Here is a 14449-nt window from a genome sequence, read left to right as displayed (position 1 = left end):
AAAACCTGATAAAGACCCAACACTTCCATCCAGTTACCAGCCAATCTCCCTGATTAATGCTGATCTTAAAATTATCTGCAAAGTATTAGCTCAAAGATTAGAAAAAGTCACTCCATATATAGTACATCCTGATCAAACAGGTTTCATCAAAGAGAGACAATCGTCCAACAATGTTCGCCGTCTACTCAATGTGATAGACTATTCTGTTATTCATAATCTAAAAACAGCTGTTGTTTCATTAGATGCTGAAAAAGCATTTGATAGAGTGAATTGGAATTTTCTTTTAGCTACTCTACAGAAATTTGGATTTGGAGACTCATTTGTAGAATGGTTCAAGGTCCTATATAGTTTCCCTACAGCTTCGGTTAGAACGAACGGCCAAATCTCCCCAAGGTTTAATCTTATGAGGGGCACAAGGCAAGGTTGTCCACTTTCTCCGTCACTGTTTGCTATATTTATTGAACCTCTTGCAACCGCAATTCGACAGCATGCAAATATTAAAGGCATCCATATCGCAACCGTTCATCATAAAATAAGCCTTTATGCTGATGATGTATTACTTTTCTTACAAAATCCACATTCTTCTCTTCAAAATACAATCTCATTTATCAATAAATTCAGTTCTATTTCAGATTACTCCATCAACTGGTACAAATCCACTGTGTTACCAATTAATTTAGACTTTCAGAGCACCTCATCGATTCCACTGCATAAAGGGAACATTAAATACCTGGGAATCAATATATCCTCCACATTGTCAGATCTGAATCGCTTGAATTACTCCCTAATCTTAAAATCGATTGAGGATGATCTGGCGCGTTGGAAAACACTGCCAATCTCACTTATGGGAAGGGTTTCTACCGTGAAAATGATGGTCTTGCCTAGGGTTAATTATCTCTTTTCAATGATTCCAACCAAACCTTCTCAAATCTGGTTTAAATCACTAGACTCACACATCAATCAGTTTCTTTGGAAGAGTAAACCAGCACGAATCAGCCTTAAAACTTTACAAAAACCCAAAGAATATGGGGGTCTAGAACTCCCAAACTTTTCCTATTACTTCCTTGCAAATAAACTACAATAAATAAAATGGATCAATCCCACTTTATTGGATAGTTTATGGTTAGAGATTGAACAATCACTTAGCCAGGAGATCCCAATTTCTAACTTGCCCTTTATTAGCCAAATTCTCAGAAAACCCAACTGCTTTAAAAGTATTACTGTAATATACGCACTACCTTAACAGCTTGGTGGGAGTTTTTGAAAATAACTGGGTCCCCGCTCACTCCCTGTCAATTTACGCCTATTCGGAATAATCCTGATTTTCTTTTAAACAAGAAGCCATTCAACTTTCCAACATGGTATGATAAGGGAGTGAGATGCCTTGGGGATATCATCAATGCAAACAGTTGTATCTCTTTTAAAAGTTTAATAACACAATATGCAACCAATCCTAATAAATTCCTAGAATATATACAAATCAAATCTGTAATCAGCGCAAGATTCAACAAGACAACATGGGAAAGTAATCATACGACCGTTAAATTCTTCAAAACATCTGCCCCCAAAGCTTTATCCAAATTATATGCTCTCTTATCAAAAATAGATAACACCATAAGTATCCCAACTTCCAAATGGCACTCAGACGTATCCACAAGCTCTGACCCAGAATTCTGGAAACAAATATGCCTCAATACTTCTCGTTTGATTAAGAATCCGAATTTACGACAGATTCAGCTCAAATTACATTACAGAATACATTACACCGACCGGTCTAAGAATGTATAAAATGGGTTTAGCTGACTCTAACATTTGTGTACACTGCTCAGATAATAAAGTAGATACCTACTTACACTCAATGTGGTTCTGTGCTCCCGTGAGTAACTTTTGGCTTGGAGTGTGCGAGAACCTATCATTAGCATTACAGATTCCTATTCCCATCTCCCCCGCACTCTGCCTGTTGGGTGATCTCTCTGCAACTGATCTTGATATAAACAAAACATACCTCCTTATAAATGCATTAGGCATCGCCAAGAAAACTATTCTCATGAATTGGAAATCAAAAAATTATTTATGTATAAACCTTTACAAAAACATTTTATTAGATTATGTAGTTATGGAAAGAATGTCTGCTGAATCAAAACAACAACTGACAGAATTCCGATCTCTTTGGACGCCGCTAATTAATTTCCTGACCTGACTCCCATGGGGCTGGGGCTGGGGCTCTGTCCCGGGGGTCTTGCTCCGTGGGTGGGGGGTCATGGGTGCTGGGGGGGCCGTGTGCCGCGGGGTCGGGTGGGCCTGGGGTTTGTTCCCTGGTTCCGGCCTAGCGGGCCGATCCGTGAGTGGTCTGGCGGCCCGGGGGTGGATGGGGGTGCCTGGGCGGGGGGTGTTGGGGGCGGCCTCCTTGGGTTGGGCGAGGGGCTGTCCCTCTCGTGGGTGGTTGCGCCCGTGGGGCTGGGGCCTTGCCGCTGTCGGGCGGGGGGTCGGCTCGTGCCCCTCTGGCCCCGGGTGTCCGTGGGCTTCCTCCTTCCCCTGGGGCGTGGGGCGGGGTCTGCCCAGGGTCGCCCTACGCTGCGGCTGTGCGGGCCCGCCTGGTGCCGGGTTGGGGGGGCTGCTTTCCTCCCTTGTTGGGGCCCCGGCGGTGCTGCCCGACTGCCCTGCGGGGTCCCCCTCCTGTGTTTTACTCCGCCCTTATTTATTTATTAATTTTATTTATATATATTCTTATATATATATTTGTTTTATTATCTATTTAATACATTTTATTTATTCTGTTAAATTAATGATGTGTATATATGGGTGCGCGTGTATGTGTGTGTGTGTGTGCGTTTGTATATATGTATGGTGGAATCTGTGTGTATGTATGTAGGTACATATGTATGTGTCGCTGCCCCGGGTGCATTGCTGATCGCGGTACCGGGCCTGCTGAGATGCCATGGCATGCCGGCTGTGGGCGCGGGGCTGGGCCCTTGTGGCTTTTTGCCGGATGGGGTGTCTGGTGGGTGGTGGGCGGGGGGGCCTGGACGTGCGGGAAAGGTTGCAGGGTTTGGTGGCGCTGGGCACTGTTGGCGACCAGGCCTCTTGTTTATTTTTATTTATTTTATTTTATTTAAAGGTTTTATTTTTATTTTATTTTATTTTTTTGTGTATTTATGTGTATATGTGTGCATATGGATATGTATGTAGGTGTATTAATGTACATATATGAGTGTGTGTGTGTGTGTGTGTGTATGTGTATATGTATATGCATGCATGTGTGTATGTGTATGTAGGTGTATATACATGTATGTATGTATATTTGAATGTGTGTATGTATGTGTGTATGGGTGTGGATGTCCGGTGGTTAGATTGGCCTGGCTGTGGATGAGTTGGGGTAGGTGTGTTGGTGGCCTCGGTGGTAGCTGGGGGTGTGCGTTGTTGTGGTTTACGGGGTCGGTCGTTTTTTTTGTTTCGGTTTCGGCGACCGCGGGTGTTTGTACTGTGGACGGGCGGTGGTGGTGATGGTTACTGTGGTGCTGCCAGCGGTTGGCGTCGCTGTGTTGGGTTGGAGTGGTTGGGGGACTGTGGCTGGTATCTGTGCGCTTGTTGGGTTGTGGGGGCTGGCTGGCGTTGGCTTGCCAGCTGGTTTGGGGGCTGGTGTGCGGACAGGATGCATTGGCTTCTTCCCCAGTTGAGGGGCGCCGTCCCCTGGCCGGGACTCGTATGGGCACGTTGTGGCTTGTTGGTCTAGTCGTATGATTCTCGCTTAGGGTGCGAGAGGTCCCGGGTTCAATTCCCGGACAAGCCCTTAACAGTGCTTTTGAACTCTCAACTCAATTTTCCAAACTGCGCACACTCAAGGGATCAATGAAATTATTAGTGAATCAAATTTTTTGTTAATAAAAGTGCAGTTGCAGGTCGTCTCCACAGAATAAATATGAACTTTTTTGAGAATTTGGTGTAGTTTAACATAGGGCTTGTTGGTGTAGTGGTATGATTCTCGCTTAGGGGGCGAGAGGTCCCGGGTTCAATTCCTGGACAAGCCCTAAGCAGTGATTCTAAACTCTAAGCTTAATTTTCCAAATTGCCCCCACTCAAGGGATCAATGAAAATGTATAAAATCAAATACAGTGGGACCTCAATTTACAAACTCTAATTGTTTACGAAAGAGCTTGTAAGCCTTAGTTCTTTTTTTTGCATCAAAATAGCCATACCTTTAAATAAGTGGTAAAAGGCCAATATACTTGCGTAGTTTTAGATTGTGTTCCCTGTCAAAATCTCACAATTCATGACAATTTTTGTTGATAGTTCATTTTGTGGCTTGTTGGTCTAGTCGTATGATTCTCGCTTAGGGTGCGAGAGGTCCAGTGTTCAATTCCCGGACAACCCCTTAACAGTGCTTTAGAACTCTCAGCTCAATTTTCCAAACAGCACACACTCAAGGGATCAATGAAAATGTATAAAATCAAGTACAGTGGGACCTGAAATTACGAGCTCTAATTGATTACGAAAGAACTGCGCACACTCAAGGGATCAATGAAAATATTAGTGAATCAAATTTTTTGTTAATAAAAGTGCAGTTACAGGTCGTCTCCACAAATAAAAAGTAAACTTTTTTGAGAATTTGGTGTACTTTAACGTAGGTCTAGTGGTATGATTCTCGCTTTGGGTGGGAGAGGTTCTGGGTTCAATTCCTAAACAAGCCCTAAGCAGTGATTCTAAACTCTAAGCTTAATTTTCCAAATTGCCCCCCCTCAAGGGATCAATGAAAATGTATAAAATCAAGAAAAAGGCCCATATAAAAACTTAGTTTTAGATTGTGTTCCCTGTTAAAATCTCACAATACATGAGAGTTTTTGTAGAAAATTCATTTTTTGTGGCTTGTTGGTCTAGTCGTATGATTCTCGCTTAGGGTGCGAGAGGTCCCGGGTTCAATTCCCGGACAAGCCCTTAACAGTGCTTTTGAACTCTCAGCTTAATTTTCCAAATTGCCCCCCCTCAAGGGATCAATGAAAATGTATAAAATCAAGTACAGTGTGACCTCAAATTACGAGCTCTAATTGATTACGAAAGACCTTGTAACCCTTAGTTATTTTTTGCATTAAAATAACCATACCTTTAAATTAGTGGTAAGAGGCCAATATACAAACCTAGTTTTAGATTGTTCCTTGTTAAAATCTCACAATTCATGAGAATTTTTGTTGAAAGTTAATTTTTTGTGGCTTGTTGGTCTAGTCGTATGATTCTCGCTTTGGTGCGAGAGATCCCGGGTTCAATTCCCGGGCAAGCCCTTAACAGTTCGTTGAACTCTCAGCTAAATTTTCCAAACTGCGCACACTCAAGGGATCAATGAAAATTGTTGTGAATCAAATTTTTTGTTAATAAAAGTGCAGTTACAGGTCGTCTCCACAGATAAAATATAAACTCTTTTGAGAATTTGGTGTAATGTAACATAGGGATTGTTGGTCTAGTGGTATGATTCTCACTTTGGGTGGGAGAGGTCCTGGGTTCAATTCCTGGAAAAGCCCTAAGCAGTGATTCTTAACTCTAAGCTTATTTTTCCAAATTGCCCACCCTCAAGGGATCAATGAAAATGTATAAAATCAAAAACAGTGGGGCCTCAATTTAGAAACTCTAATTGTTTACGAAAGAGCTTGTAAGCCTTAGTTCTTTTTTTTGCATCAAAATAGCCATACCTTTAAATAAGTGGTAAAAGGCCAATATACTTGCGTAGTTTTAGATTGTGTTCCCTGTCAAAATCTCACAATTCATGACAATTTTTGTTGATAGTTTATTTTGTGGCTTGTTGGTCTAGTCGTATAATTCTCGCTTAGGGTGCGAGAGGTCCAGTGTTCAATTCCCGGACAACCCCTTAACAGTGCTTTAGAACTCTCAGCTCAATTTTCCAAACAGCACACACTCAAGGGATCAATGAAAATGTATAAAAACAAGTACAGTGGGACCTGAAATTACGAGCTCTAATTGATTACGAAAGAACTGCGCACACTCAAGGGATCAATGAAAATATTAGTGAATCAAATTTTTTGTTAATAAAAGTGCAGTTACAGGTCGTCTCCACAAATAAAAAGTAAACTTTTTTGAGAATTTGGTGTACTTTAACGTAGGTCTAGTGGTATGATTCTCGCTTTGGGTGGGAGAGGTTCTGGGTTCAATTCCTAAACAAGCCCTAAGCAGTGATTCTAAACTCTAAGCTTAATTTTCCAAATTGCCCCCCCTCAAGGGATCAATGAAAATGTATAAAATCAAGTAAAAGGCCCATATAAAAACTTAGTTTTAGATTGTGTTCCCTGTTAAAATCTCACAATACATGAGAGTTTTTGTAGAAAATTCATTTTTTGTGGCTTGTTGGTCTAGTCGTATGATTCTCGCTTAGGGTGCGAGAGGTCCCGGGTTCAATTCACGGACAAGCCCTTAACAGTGCTTTTGAACTCTCAGCTTAATTTTCCAAATTGCCCCCCCTCAAGGGATCAATGAAAATGTATAAAATCAAGTACAGTGTGACCTCAAATTACGAGCTCTAATTGATTACGAAAGAGCTTGTAACCCTTAGTTATTTTTTGCATTAAAATAACCATACCTTTAAATTAGTGGTAAGAGGCCAATATACAAACCTAGTTTTAGATTGTTCCTTGTTAAAATCTCACAATTCATGAGAATTTTTGTTGAAAGTTAATTTTTGTGGCTTGTTGGTCTAGTCGTATGATTCTCGCTTTGGTGCGAGAGATCCCGGGTTCAATTCCCGGGCAAGCCCTTAACAGTTCGTTGAACTCTCAGCTAAATTTTCCAAACTGCGCACACTCAAGGGATCAATGAAAATTGTTGTGAATCAAATTTTTTGTTAATAAAAGTGCAGTTACAGGTCGTCTCCACAGATAAAATATAAACTCTTTTGAGAATTTGGTGTAATGTAACATAGGGCTTGTTGGTCTAGTGGTATGATTCTCACTTTGGGTGGGAGAGGTCCTGGGTTCAATTCCTGGAAAAGCCCTAAGCAGTGATTCTTAACTCTAAGCTTATTTTTCCAAATTGCCCACCCTCAAGGGATCAATGAAAATGTATAAAATCAAAAACAGTGGGACCTCAATTTAGAAACTCTAATTGTTTACGAAAGAGCTTGTAAGCCTTAGTTCTTTTTTTTGCATCAAAATAGCCATACCTTTAAATAAGTGGTAAAAGGCCAATATACTTGCATAGTTTTAGATTGTGTTCCCTGTCAAAATCTCACAATTCATGACAATTTTTGTTGATAGTTCATTTTGTGGCTTGTTGGTCTAGTCGTATGATTCTCGCTTAGGGTGCGAGAGGTCCAGTGTTCAATTCCCGGACAACCCCTTAACAGTGCTTTAGAACTCTCAGCTCAATTTTCCAAACAGCACACACTCAAGGGATCAATGAAAATGTATAAAATCAAGTACAGTGGGACCTGAAATTACGAGCTCTAATTGATTACGAAAGAATTGCGCACACTCAAGGGATCAATGAAAATATTAGTGAATCAAATTTTTTGTTAATAAAAGTGCAGTTACAGGTCGTCTCCACAAATAAAAAGTAAACTTTTTTGAGAATTTGGTGTACTTTAACGTAGGTCTAGTGGTATGATTCTCGCTTTGGGTGGGAGAGGTTCTGGGTTCAATTCCTAAACAAGCCCTAAGCAGTGATTCTAAACTCTAAGCTTAATTTTCCAAATTGCCCCCCCCTCAAGGGATCAATGAAAATGTATAAAATCAAGTAAAAGGCCCATATAAAAACTTAGTTTTAGATTGTGTTCCCTGTTAAAATCTCACAATACATGAGAATTTTTGTAGAAAATTCATTTTTTGTGGCTTGTTGGTCTAGTCGTATGATTCTCGCTTAGGGTGCGAGAGGTCCCGGGTTCAATTCCCGGACAAGCCCTTAACAGTGCTTTTGAACTCTCAGCTTAATTTTCCAAATTGCCCCCCCTCAAGGGATCAATGAAAATGTATAAAATCAAAAACAGTGGGACCTCAATTTAGAAACTCTAATTGTTTACGAAAGAGCTTGTAAGCCTTAGTTCTTTTTTTTGCATCAAAATAGCCATACCTTTAAATAAGTGGTAAAAGGCCAATATACTTGCATAGTTTTAGATTGTGTTCCCTGTCAAAATCTCACAATTCATGACAATTTTTGTTGATAGTTCATTTTGTGGCTTGTTGGTCTAGTCCAGGGGTGTCAAACGTACGGCCCGCGGGCCGGATCAGGCCCACGAACAGGTTTTATGCGGCCCGCGGGATGAGTTTGTGAAATTTTGGAATGAAAGAAACTGCTCTTCTAAATGTGTCCACTAGATGTCGCAATAGCAATTCTTTGTATAATTTTAGATGATGCTACATATGTAAAAAAAAAACAAAAAAAACACATGATCTTAGTGCACCAGTTGAGAAAAATGAGTAAACTACATAAATAACATCCTGTAATTTGATTTTGATATTTTTTTATCTTAATAGATTGAAAATTACACCTATGAGTTGACTGATGAACATTATCCCATCATTTATTCAGAAAGTATAAGTAACGACAAATAAAGATAGAATACTATTAACTGCAACATGTAAGTGTAAAAAACCCCATCAACATTATGATTTGTTCATTTTCAGAATGTGCTTGTTCTATTTTTAAACAAAAAAAAAAATCTGAAGTTGTCTTTATTTTTAAGTTATCGTGCCGTGATTTTACCAGTCCGGCCCACCTGGGAGTAGATTTTTCTCCATGCGGCCCCCGATCTAAAATGAGTTTGACACCCCTGGTCTAGTCGTATGATTCTCGCTTAGGGTGCGAGAGGTCCAGTGTTCAATTCCCGGACAACCCCTTAACAGTGCTTTAGAACTCTCAGCTCAACTTTCCAAACAGCACACACTCAAGGGATCAATGAAAATGTATAAAATCAAGTACAGTGGGACCTGAAATTACGAGCTCTAATTGATTACGAAAGAACTGCGCACACTCAAGGGATCAATGAAAATATTAGTGAATCAAATTTTTTGTTAATAAAAGTGCAGTTACAGGTCGTCTCCACAAATAAAAAGTAAACTTTTTTGAGAATTTGGTGTACTTTAACGTAGGTCTAGTGGTATGATTCTCGCTTTGGGTGGGAGAGGTTCTGGGTTCAATTCCTAAACAAGCCCTAAGCAGTGATTCTAAACTCTAAGCTTAATTTTCCAAATTGCCCCCCCCTCAAGGGATCAATGAAAATGTATAAAATCAAGTAAAAGGCCCATATAAAAACTTAGTTTTAGATTGTGTTCCCTGTTAAAATCTCACAATACATGAGAATTTTTGTAGAAAATTCATTTTTTGTGGCTTGTTGGTCTAGTCGTATGATTCTCGCTTAGGGTGCGAGAGGTCCCGGGTTCAATTCCCGGACAAGCCCTTAACAGTGCTTTTGAACTCTCAGCTTAATTTTCCAAATTGCCCCCCCTCAAGGGATCAATGAAAATGTATAAAATCAAGTACAGTGTGACCTCAAATTACGAGCTCTAATTTATTACGAAAGAGCTTGTAACCCTTAGTTATTTTTTGCATTAAAATAACCATACCTTTAAATTAGTGGTAAGAGGCCAATATACAAACCTAGTTTTAGATTGTTCCTTGCTAAAATCTCACAATTCATGAGAATTTTTGTTGAAAGTTAATTTTTTGTGGCTTGTTGGTCTAGTCGTATGATTCTCGCTTTGGTGCGAGAGATCCCGGGTTCAATTCCCGGGCAAGCCCTTAACAGTTCGTTGAACTCTCAGCTAAATTTTCCAAACTGCGCACACTCAAGGGATCAATGAAAATTGTTGTGAATCAAATTTTTTGTTAATAAAAGTGCAGTTACAGGTCGTCTCCACAGATAAAATATAAACTCTTTTGAGAATTTGGTGTAATGTAACATAGGGCTTGTTGGTCTAGTGGTATGATTCTCACTTTGGGTGGGAGAGGTCCTGGGTTCAATTCCTGGAAAAGCCCTAAGCAGTGATTCTTAACTCTAAGCTTATTTTTCCAAATTGCCCACCCTCAAGGGATCAATGAAAATGTATAAAATCAAAAACAGTGGGACCTCAATTTAGAAACTCTAATTGTTTACGAAAGAGCTTGTAAGCCTTAGTTCTTTTTTTTGCATCAAAATAGCCATACCTTTAAATAAGTGGTAAAAGGCCAATATACTTGCATAGTTTTAGATTGTGTTCCCTGTCAAAATCTCACAATTCATGACAATTTTTGTTGATAGTTCATTTTGTGGCTTGTTGGTCTAGTCGTATGATTCTCGCTTAGGGTGCGAGAGGTCCAGTGTTCAATTCCCGGACAACCCCTTAACAGTGCTTTAGAACTCTCAGCTCAATTTTCCAAACAGCACACACTCAAGGGATCAATGAAAATGTATAAAATCAAGTACAGTGGGACCTGAAATTACGAGCTCTAATTGATTACGAAAGAACTGCGCACACTCAAGGGATCAATGAAAATATTAGTGAATCAAATTTTTTGTTAATAAAAGTGCAGTTACAGGTCGTCTCCACAAATAAAAAGTAAACTTTTTTGAGAATTTGGTGTACTTTAACGTAGGTCTAGTGGTATGATTCTCGCTTTGGGTGGGAGAGGTTCTGGGTTCAATTCCTAAACAAGCCCTAAGCAGTGATTCTAAACTCTAAGCTTAATTTTCCAAATTGCCCCCCCCTCAAGGGATCAATGAAAATGTATAAAATCAAGTAAAAGGCCCATATAAAAACTTAGTTTTAGATTGTGTTCCCTGTTAAAATATCACAATACATGAGAATTTTGTAGAAAATTCATTTTTTGTGGCTTGTTGGTCTAGTCGTATGATTCTCGCTTAGGGTGCGAGAGGTCCCGGGTTCAATTCCCGGACAAGCCCTTAACAGTGCTTTTGAACTCTCAGCTTAATTTTCCAAATTGCCCCCCTCAAGGGATCAATGAAAATGTATAAAATCAAGTACAGTGTGACCTCAAATTACGAGCTCTAATTGATTACGAAAGAGCTTGTAACCCTTAGTTATTTTTTGCATTAAAATAACCATACCTTTAAATTAGTGGTAAGAGGCCAATATACAAACCTAGTTTTAGATTGTTCCTTGTTAAAATCTCACAATTCATGAGAATTTTTGTTGAAATTTAATTTTTTGTGGCTTGTTGGTCTAGTCGTATGATTCTCGCTTTGGTGCGAGAGATCCCGGGTTCAATTCCCGGGCAAGCCCTTAACAGTTCGTTGAACTCTCAGCTAAATTTTCCAAACTGCGCACACTCAAGGGATCAATGAAAATTGTTGTGAATCAAATTTTTTGTTAATAAAAGTGCAGTTACAGGTCGTCTCCACAGATAAAATATAAACTCTTTTGAGAATTTGGTGTAATGTAACATAGGACTTGTTGGTCTAGTGGTATGATTCTCACTTTGGGTGGGAGAGGTCCTGGGTTCAATTCCTGGAAAAGCCCTAAGCAGTGATTCTTAACTCTAAGCTTATTTTTCCAAATTGCCCACCCTCAAGGGATCAATGAAAATGTATAAAATCAAAAACAGTGGGACCTCAATTTAGAAACTCTAATTGTTTACGAAAGAGCTTGTAAGCCTTAGTTCTTTTTTTTGCATCAAAATAGCCATACCTTTAAATTAGTGGTAAAAGATCAATATACTAACGTAGTTTTAGATTGTGTTCCCTGTTAAAATCTCACAATTCATGAGAATTTTTGTTGAAAGTGCATATTTTGCGGCTTGTTGGTCGAGTCGTATGATTCTCGCTTAGGTAGCGAGAGGTCCCGGGTTTAATTCCCGGACAAGCCCCTTAACAGTGCATTTGAACTCTCAGCTTAATTTTCCAAATTGCCCCCCCTCAAGGGATCAATGAAAATGTATAAAGTCAAGTACAGTGTGCCCTCAAATTACGAGCTCTAATTGATCACGAAAGAGCTTGTAACCCTTAGTTATTTTTTGCATTAAAATAACCATACCTTTAAATTAGTGGTAAAAGGCTAATATACAAACCTAGTTTTAGATTGTTCCTTGTTAAAATCTCACAATTCATGAGAATTTTTGTTGAAAGTTAATTTTTTGTGGCTTGTTGGTCTAGTCGTATGATTCTCGCTTTGGTGCGAGAGATCCCGTGTTCAATTCCCGGGCAAGCCCTTAACAGTTCCTTGAACCCTCAGCTAAATTTTCCAAACTGCGCACACTCAAGGGATCAATGAAAATTGTTGTGAATCAAATTTTTTCTTAATAAAAGTGCAGTTACAGGTCGTCTCCACAGATAAAATATAAACTTTTTTGAGAATTTGGTGTAATTTAACATAGGACTTGTTGGTCTAGTGGTATGATTCTCGCTTTGGGTGGGAGAGGTCTTGGGTTCAATTCCTGGACAAGCCCCAAGCAGTGATTCTTAACTCTAAGCTTATTTTTCCAAATTGCCCACCCTCAAGGGATCAATGAAAATGTATAAAATCAAAAACAGTGGGACCTCGATTTAGAAACTCTAATTGTTTACAAAAGAGCTTGTAACCCTTAGTTATTTTTTGCATTAAAATAACCATACCTTTAAATTAGTGGTAAAAGGCCAATATACAAACCTAGTTTTAGATTGTTCCTTGTTAAAATCTCACAATTCATGAGAATTTTTGTTGAAAGTTAATTTTTTGTGGCTTGTTGGTCTAGTCCAGGGGTCGGCAACCCAAAATGTTGAAAGAGCCATATTGGACCAAAAATACAAAAACAAATCGGTCTGGAGCCGCAACAAATTAAAAGCCATATTTCATGTGTCATGAGATATAAATTTAATTAAGAGGACTTAAAGGAAACTAAATGAGCTCAAATATACCTACAAATGAGGCATAATGATGCAATATGTACATATCGCTAGCCCAAATAGCATGTTAGCATCGATTAGCTTGCAGTCATGCAGTGACCAAATATGTCTGATTAGCACTCCACACAAGTCAATAACATCAACAAAACTCACCTTTGTGCACTCATGCACAACGTTAAAAGTGTGGTGGACAAAATGAGACAGAAAAAGAAGTGGCATAAAACACGTCCTAGAAAGTCGGAGAAAGTTATGCATGGAAACAAACTATACGGTGAGTTCAAGGACCGCCAAAATTAGTAGGACAAAACGGCGCTCGCCAAATACTCGAATCAGTGAAGCATGTTTAATATAAACAGAGTGATTTTTAACAATTAGGGAGGTTTGTGTCATGTTTGTCCTCCTACAGAAACCATACTAAAACAAAAAAATTGATTTTTTTTCCCCCTCATCTTTTTCCATTCTTCATACATTTTTGAAAAATCTCCAGAGAGCCACTAGGGCGGCGCTAAAGAGCCTCATGCGGCTCTAGAGCCGCGGGTTGCCGACCCCTGGTCTAGTCGTATGATTCTCGCTTTGGTGCGAGAGATCCCGTGTTCAATTCCCGGGCAAGCCCTTAACAGTTTCTTGAACATTTAGCAAAATTTTCCAAACTGCGCACACTCAGGGGATCAATGAAAATTGTTGTGAATAAAATTTTTTGTTACTAAAAGTGCAGTTACAGGTCGTCTCCACAGATAAAATATAAACTTTTTTGAGAATTTGGTGTAATTTAACATAGGGCTTGTTGGTCTAGTGGTATGATTCTCGCTTTGGGTGGGAGAGGTCTTGGGTTCAATTCCTGGACAAACCCCAAGCAGTAATTCTTAACTCTAAGCTTATTTTTCCAAATTGCCCCCCCTCAAGGGATCAATGAAAATGTATAAAATCAAAAACAGTGGGACCTCAATTTAGAAACTCTAATTGTTTACGAAAGAGCTTGTAACCCTTAGTTATTTTTTGCATTAAAATAACCATACCTTTAAATTAGTGGTAAAAGGCCAATATACAAACCTAGTTTTAGATTGTTCCTTGTTAAAATCTCACAATTCATGAGAATTTTTGTTGAAAGTTAATTTTTTGTGGCTTGTTGGTCTAGTCGTATGATTCTCGCTTTGTTGCGAGAGATCCCGTGTTCAATTCCCGGGCAAGCCCTTAACAGTTCCTTGAACTCTCAGCTAAATTTTCCAAACTGCGCACACTCAAGGGATCAATGAAAATTGTTGTGAATCAAATTTTTTTGTTAATAAAAGTGCAGTTACAGGTCGTCTCCACAAATAAAAAGTAAACTTTTTTGAGAATTTGGTGTACTTTAACGTAGGTCTAGTGGTATGATTCTCGCTTTGGGTGGGAGAGGTTCTGGGTTCAATTCCTAAACAAGCCCTAAGCAGTGATTCTAAACTCTAAGCTTAATTTTCCAAATTTCCCCCCCTCAAGGGATCAATGAAAATGTATAAAATCAAGTAAAAGGCCCATATAAAAACTTAGTTTTAGATTGTGTTCCCTGTTAAAATCTCACAATACATGAGAATTTTTGTAGAAATTTCATTTTTTGTGGCTTGTTGGTCTAGTCGTATGATTCTCGCTTAGGGTGCGAGAGGT

At 39.2% G+C, this 14449-nt stretch overlaps 1 protein-coding gene and 5 non-coding genes across 6 annotated transcripts in view; all 6 read left to right on the top strand.

The window, feature by feature from the left end:
• The window catches only part of LOC133635735 (uncharacterized), an 83981-nt gene that overhangs the window by 8752 nt on the left and 60780 nt on the right, over nucleotides 1–14449 (top strand). The gene's annotated exons all lie outside the window — the stretch shown is intronic.
• Nucleotides 3719–3790, top strand: trnap-agg (transfer RNA proline (anticodon AGG)). The gene has a single exon. It is a non-coding gene; the product is annotated as a tRNA-Pro (tRNA).
• Nucleotides 4861–4932, top strand: trnap-agg (transfer RNA proline (anticodon AGG)). The gene has a single exon. It is a non-coding gene; the product is annotated as a tRNA-Pro (tRNA).
• trnap-agg (transfer RNA proline (anticodon AGG)) lies at nucleotides 7825–7896 on the top strand. The gene has a single exon. It is a non-coding gene; the product is annotated as a tRNA-Pro (tRNA).
• Nucleotides 9320–9391, top strand: trnap-agg (transfer RNA proline (anticodon AGG)). Its single transcript has one exon. It is a non-coding gene; the product is annotated as a tRNA-Pro (tRNA).
• On the top strand, nucleotides 10802–10873 carry trnap-agg (transfer RNA proline (anticodon AGG)). The gene has a single exon. It is a non-coding gene; the product is annotated as a tRNA-Pro (tRNA).

The sequence above is a fragment of the Entelurus aequoreus genome, linkage group LG20 (genome assembly GCF_033978785.1).
Source record: "Entelurus aequoreus isolate RoL-2023_Sb linkage group LG20, RoL_Eaeq_v1.1, whole genome shotgun sequence".
Taxonomy (NCBI): Eukaryota; Metazoa; Chordata; class Actinopteri; order Syngnathiformes; family Syngnathidae; genus Entelurus; species Entelurus aequoreus.
This window is presented reverse-complemented; position numbering and strand designations above follow the sequence as displayed.